At 34.0% G+C, this 6,841-nt stretch overlaps 1 long non-coding RNA gene across 1 annotated transcript; it reads right to left on the bottom strand.

Annotated features, from left to right (window-relative positions):
- Window positions 1-1,321: 1,321 nt before the first annotated feature.
- On the bottom strand, window positions 1,322-4,800 carry LOC131196234 (uncharacterized). Its single transcript, XR_009154676.1, has 3 exons — window positions 4,724-4,800; window positions 2,165-2,287; window positions 1,322-1,434 (listed from the first exon to the last, which is right to left on the bottom strand). It is a non-coding gene; the product is annotated as an uncharacterized LOC131196234 (long non-coding RNA).
- Between the last annotated feature and the right edge of the window lie 2,041 nt (window positions 4,801-6,841).

The raw sequence follows: 6,841 nt of genomic DNA, 5'->3' as shown, positions 1-6,841 counted from the left end.
CACGCGATGGCAAAAAGGTTAGCCATTACTGTTCCAAATTTCTCAGAGACAATAATGGTAAATGGTCAAATAAGCCTACATGAGCAGTAAAAAGTATATGTAAAAAATGCTTTTCCTCAAACCATCACAAGGAACATCACAAGGAACAAAGAACATGAGATCCTCCTCATACCCCTCCCTTAAATGTCTTGGCTTTTGCAGTAATAATTGTTCCTCCCATAGTCATAATATCCATGAAAAAGTAGATTCAACTGTGGTTTAAGTTCCATATCTATAACTGGGAAAAACAGGCAGAGGAAGGTGTGTTTTACAAATAACTCACAGTCTTGAGTTACTTGTAAAAATAATAAAAGCAGGATGCAAATAGAATAAAAATGAATAAATATTTATTTAATAAGGATAAGAGTAGATAGAAATGTTTTCAAAAATATTGTAACAAAGAATAGCTCCAAAAGCTCTCCATGTCTCTAACTTAAGCTGGCTTAATTGGATTTGGCTGGTTCTACAAGTATTTATAATTTATGAGAGAATGGCTATGGGTTCAAAAAATAATGTAATATGCTAAAACGCAATAGAAAGAAAAATACCAACAGCTATCACTGAAAAAAACTGATTAAGATGAGGAAGGAAGGAAGGAAGGAAGGAAGGAAGGAAGGAAGGAAGGAAGGAAGGAAGGAAGGAAGGAAGGAAGGAAAAGAGATGATTCTACATATAATGATTATTTATATAGGTTTTTGTTGATATGAATTGACAGGGTATAATTACATTTCAGATACAATTTTGGAGTTAGATTTAACAGCATATCTTTCCTTATGAGATCTGTGCATATTTTGTTTCTTAACATTCTGTGAATGTTTTCTTAGCCCCATTTCAAGATTGGTTTTATTAATTTAACTGATGTGAAATGTATTTATTCTTCTATAAGAATATAGTTTCTAAAAATTCAGATGTTATAAATTGCATCAAACTAGGGAACGCCTAAAACATTGGTGTGTTTTATCCTCAAAGCACAGGAAATGATGCTATTCTGTTAGGATATTTGAATGTTTTTTCTTCAATCTATCAGATTTAATAATGAAGTTTATTCATTTCATGAGGTGGTGATTCTCTTTCAAATGCAATTATATTACACAGCAGGCTTGCTGATTATGGGGATATAGAAAGATAGTTCATCAGGAAGTTACAAAAAAATTAATCATCAACAACTTGTATAGTGAAAATCACTGTACGATGCAGTTTTATTCAAGTACTTTACATGCCCATTCTTACCAAACCTTTATGGAGAAATGTAACCAAAAATATAAATCAGACAACCCGTTGCTAAAGTTTACATTTTTAATTGTGCTTGTAAGATGAAATAATTAAAACTTTTAAATGAAGGCATAGAATAGATCATCAATAAACATGATTTTCAAGGGTTGTAAGATTAAAAACCTAAAAAAGAAAAGAATGGATTATTATTAGTTCATAATATTGTGACTGTAAATACCAAGTTAACTATTATGTAATATTTCCTGTAATATTTATTACTTACAGCCTAACAAATATGCTTCAGTGGCAAGAATGATCACATTAATTCTGAATAATGCAATAATAATTTTAACCTAAAAGAATATCCAAACTAAACAACATTAAAAAGATTGCTCTACCCTTTAATACCAACAGGATAATCTTATATGCCACTATTTCAGAATAAGTCATTCATTTATGAAATGTGTTTATTCTAGCTTAGTATTATAGCTCTCTAATTCTACAGCTATTTAACTTGCAGTAAGTCCCATGAAACTTTAAAAATATAATATAATAAATGTAATATATAGCATAGTGTAGTGTAGTGTAGTGTAGTGCAGTGCAGTGCAGTGCAGTGCAGTGTAGAATAGTATAGTACAATATAAATTTATAGGATACTGCCTATTTCTGTACTAATATCAAATCTAATTTCTATTTTTATTAAAGATTGAAGTTTTATCTAGATCATTTTCTCAGGTATGTGCTAAGATGTATGACAGGAGTACCAGATTTGAGCTGCAAAATGTCGGTTGACAAGAACATAGGAGTAGAATTTTCTACTTCTCATTGTTAATAATCAAGACTTCTGAAGGCAGATCTGGCAGACTTACTACGTGAGAAAATATGTTTGAAATATCGAACTTTTATATTATACCTTTATAAGAACAGGTGGCAAGATGTTTAAAATAGTTTCTTCAGTCATACCCATAGGCATCCCAGTATTCATAATCCTTCGTTTGTTTCATTCTATCTTGTTCTTCGTCGTTTTCCTTTATATCTAAAAATTGTGCGCACGTTATTCCAATGGTAAAGCAAATTCTATTCATTTGTACAGCAAGAAACTGTTTCTCTTATGTGAAGAAGCAATTAGCACAATTGTGAAATGGTCATTGTTGCTAAAACGTATCCACGTTTTATATTTATCAGGAAGAATGAAAAGTAGAATGTGGCACAATGCCTCTCAGTAAAAGCACATCATAATTTCATGAAATAGCACTATCTGTTACATGTACACAGAACTTTGGGATTTTTTTCAGAATCTTTTATAACAGAATCACTGGACATAAATATTAGCACTCCCATTTCAGAGGTACTTACTTAAAAATTGTAGAAAACTATGGTGGGGTTAGTGGAAAAAATGTTGGGAGTATTTAATAGACAATAATAGATAATCACTATGATTTCAACATCTAGATTTAGGATTATTCAATGTTGCAAGAAAATCAAACCTATGGGAAGTCAAAACACCCAGAAAAAAACATGAATTAAATATAAGCATCCTATATTGTATACACATTCTGTGGTGTTTATTTATCCAATAATTTCAAGATTGCATGCCCTTCTTCGACAAAATTTAATGGAACTGAATGTGGAATTATCCCACTTTACACTTTTGGTAAACTAGGAAATATTTCCAGGTTACAAATCATCACTAAGATTAGAATTAATGTTTCAAGCAGAATGACCCGGCTTTGTGAGAGAAAGTCTACTGCCAGAAATGTCAGCTGCCTGCCTGGTTCTCTCTTTAATGTCTAACAGTGCTATGACATTACAAGATTCCCATCCCTTCTCTGCTTATTAGCTAGTGTTAGCAGATGAAAACAACAAAAACACTATAAGTAGTCCTCAACTTACGACCACAGTTGAGCCCAAAATTTCTGTTGATAAATGAAACATTTGTTAAATGACTTTTTGCCCCATCTTACGACTTTTCTTGCCACATTTGTTAAGTGAATGCACTTAACTGCACTTGTTAAATTAGTAACACTAACGTTACTAATGTTGTAGTACTAATGTTAATGCAACAATTTATTTATTTATTTATTTATTTATTAATCACATTTATATACCGCCCTATCTCCCAAGGGACTCAGGGCGGTTCACAGGCAAGTAAAAAGCACATATAAATACAAACTAAAATAACAATTAAAAAACTTATTCTACAAGGCCGAATTATTAAAAAACAATATAAATAATAAAACCCATTTAAAACCAATATAAATTTAAAGTCTAATCCAGTCCTGCGCAGATGAATAAATGTGTTTTAAGCTCGCGACGGAAGGTTTGGAGGTCCGGAAGTTGACGAAGTCCTGTGGGGAGTTCGTTCCAGAGGGTGGGAGCCCCCACAGAGAAGGCCCTTCCCCTGGGTGTCGCCAGACGACACTGCCTAGCTGACGGCACCCTGAGGAGTCCCTCTCTGTGAGAGCGCACGGGTCGGTGAGAGGTATTCGGTAGCAGTAGGCGGTCCCGTAAGTAACCCGGCCCTATGCCATGGAGCGCTTTAAAGATGGTTACCAAAACCTTGAAGCGCACCCGGAAGGCCACAGGTAGCCAGTGCAGTCTGCGCAGGATAGGTGTCACACGGGAGTCACGAGGGGCTCCCTCTATCACCCGCGCAGCCGCATTCTGAACTAACTGAAGCCTCCGGATGCCCTTCAAGGGGAGCCCCATGTAGAGAGCATTGCAGTAATCCAGACGAGATGAGACGAGATGTGACCGTGCATAGGGCATCCTGGTCTAGAAAGGGGCGCAACTGGCGCACCAGGCGAACCTGGTAGAAAGCTCTCCTGGAGACGGCCGTCAAATGATCTTCAAAAGACAGCCGTTCATCCAGGAGGACGCCCAAGTTGCGCACTCTCTCCATCGGGGCCAATGACTCGCCCCCAACAGTCAGCCGCGGACTCAGCTGACTGTACCGGGATGCCGGCATCCACAGCCACTCTGTCTTGGAGGGATTGAGCTTGAGCCTGTTACTGTTGTTACATTGTTGTTAAGTGAATCCGACTTCCCCACTGACTTTGCTTAGCAGAAAGTTGCAAAAAGTGATCACATGATTCCAGGACATTGAAACCGTCATAGATGCGAGTCAGTTGTCAAACATTTGAAAATAAATCATCTGACCATGGGGATGCTTGCAATGGGCTTAAGTATGAAAAATGTTCATAAGTCACTTTTTTCAGTGCTGTTGTAACTTTGAACAGTCACTAAGCGAACTGTTGTAAGTCGAGAACCACCTGTATATGGATACTGAGGCATTGGCTAAGCTGAACTGTGTGTCATGGCAGAAGAAAACACACCACTGCGTTTTTAAGGTCTTCATGACTAAATGAAAAAGCCTGGATTTCTGCCTCCAATTTTCTAGACTGACTACCAAAATAACTTTAGAAGAAACATTTTAATACAGTTCTGCATGATTTCATTATCACTGACTTACATGTAGCAGAAGTCTTTCTGACCGCAGTCTCCTTCTTCATTTCCTATAAACTTTCTACCAAGGTCAGCAAATGAGGCAGAATCCTACATCTGACAGCTCATGATAAAACACTATTTTATTCCCAGGCTCTCATTTCCATATTTTGCTGAATATCTCAGCACTCCATACAGCATAGGCAAACATGTGATACCATAATTAGATACATTTTTACCACACATAGAGCAAGAACATATGTAACCCTTTAAAGACGGCATGCATTTCTAGTACCAATTTATGCTTACAAATAAGGCATTCTGATTTCTAAATAAGGTTTCTTCACAGCTAAATACCACACATTTCAGAATTTACGGTTTATTGTTCAGTAAGTATGCACCTTTTGTATACATTGGCACAATAAGCAGGATATAATAAAATTCTCTTTATAAAAACTACAGAAACCCTCATTCTGTGGATTGCACAGAACAGGAAATTAAATGAAATCAATTAAGGAACCTGATCCAGTATACAGAAGTCTTAAATCTACATAAAAGAAGGCATTTGCCTATCAAGACAAATGAGATTTCACATATTATCACTTCCCTGGAAATGGCATGCCCATTAATCGCTGAATATTTGCAGCCTGAGGGAAATGTGAAATGTTTCCACAATATGGCAATGGAAATAAAAACAGGATATTTTAATCTGTAGTGTTAGGCAATTATATTGACACAATGTACTACTACATCTGCAATAGAAATGAAATAATAATAATACTCAGGACTAAGCGTCTATAATTATATCTTTTCACCAAGAAAAGTAATTGAGAGTACAAAATATTTTTCTCATTACATTTATGATGCTCAGTTATTTACCTAAACCTAATCAACCAAGAAATGAAACCTTATGTGAAAGGAACAGTAAACAGGCTTTTGTTGTTACTATATGAATTTTAACATAAAGTCCTGAATATCATAAAATTAACTTTAGGGTATTTTAATATCTGTGCCTCTGTATTTAGGGATCTAATGTGGAGACATTTCAAACAAATAATTAAGGGGGAAAGAAGGTTAGAAGACTTTATATGGAAAGCAGGAAAAACTTATATATGGTGTACATGAAACTGTTATATATTTATTTTATCTTCATCCAATTAAATATACGGTAGTAGATTGCAAATGGGAACATTAGATATACTATATTTGCTGTCAAATAAGTTATTTCTGTTGCCAGTATTTTAGAACTAGGCAATATTAACTTTCTCATTGAGTTTGATCAAATAAACTAATTATTTTACAATGAACAGAATTATGAAGTAAATTCTTCCCAAAGGCAAAATAAAAATTGAAAAAGAAATAACAAAAAGTAAACATTACATGTTTAGTAATACTTACCGACTTCATGAACTTGATATGCAAAACAAATCTCATTTTTTATTGAAGAAAATAAAATATAAAATGAATGTATAAGCATATACCTAATTAAACAGGAAAGAAGTTAAAAAGAAGAAATGAAACTTTGATATTCAACCATATGCAAAAAATTTACATAGAATACTTGTACTGATCAAGAGTAATTTTCCATACTTCTAATTTATATGGGTAGAAAAATGCTTCCTTTTTTCCTTTTGCTATTAATTTTATTTAATTTTTTGATTATTTTTTTATTGTTAGCATTTTAGTTTCTTACATATGTCATCTTCCTCTGACATTTTTGCTTTAAGAGTTTTGTCTTTGGTACATAAGTTACACATAAACTTCTATTCCAAAAGGAATTAAGTCTTATGATAAAAACACTCCTGCATTAAATTCTATGGTTAAAAGCTATGCACATGTAAAATATATGTTCTCAACTTCTATAATTTCTTAGATCAGCCTATTAATCTTTTGCAACTGGAAATCTGCAGTAGCATAATCAAGATGCTAGTTATTGAATTTAACAGTAAGACATTTATGACTTTTTTAAAAAGGGGAACCCTATTTAGCCTCTCCAATGACAAAAACAATTTTAATAGCCATGATAGGAACAAAGATAATAATTCTCAAAAAGAAATGAAACAGCTGATGTAAGCAATATGTGGATTAGGTTACAATATACACTTAATATTGGAAACTATTTCAGAAAAAATAACAAACAATATTG

This window comes from Ahaetulla prasina, chromosome 1, assembly GCF_028640845.1.
Source record: "Ahaetulla prasina isolate Xishuangbanna chromosome 1, ASM2864084v1, whole genome shotgun sequence".
NCBI lineage: Eukaryota > Metazoa > Chordata > Lepidosauria > Squamata > Colubridae > Ahaetulla > Ahaetulla prasina.
The sequence above is the reverse complement of the archived record's forward strand: the minus strand, read 5'-3'. Positions and strand labels throughout refer to the sequence as shown.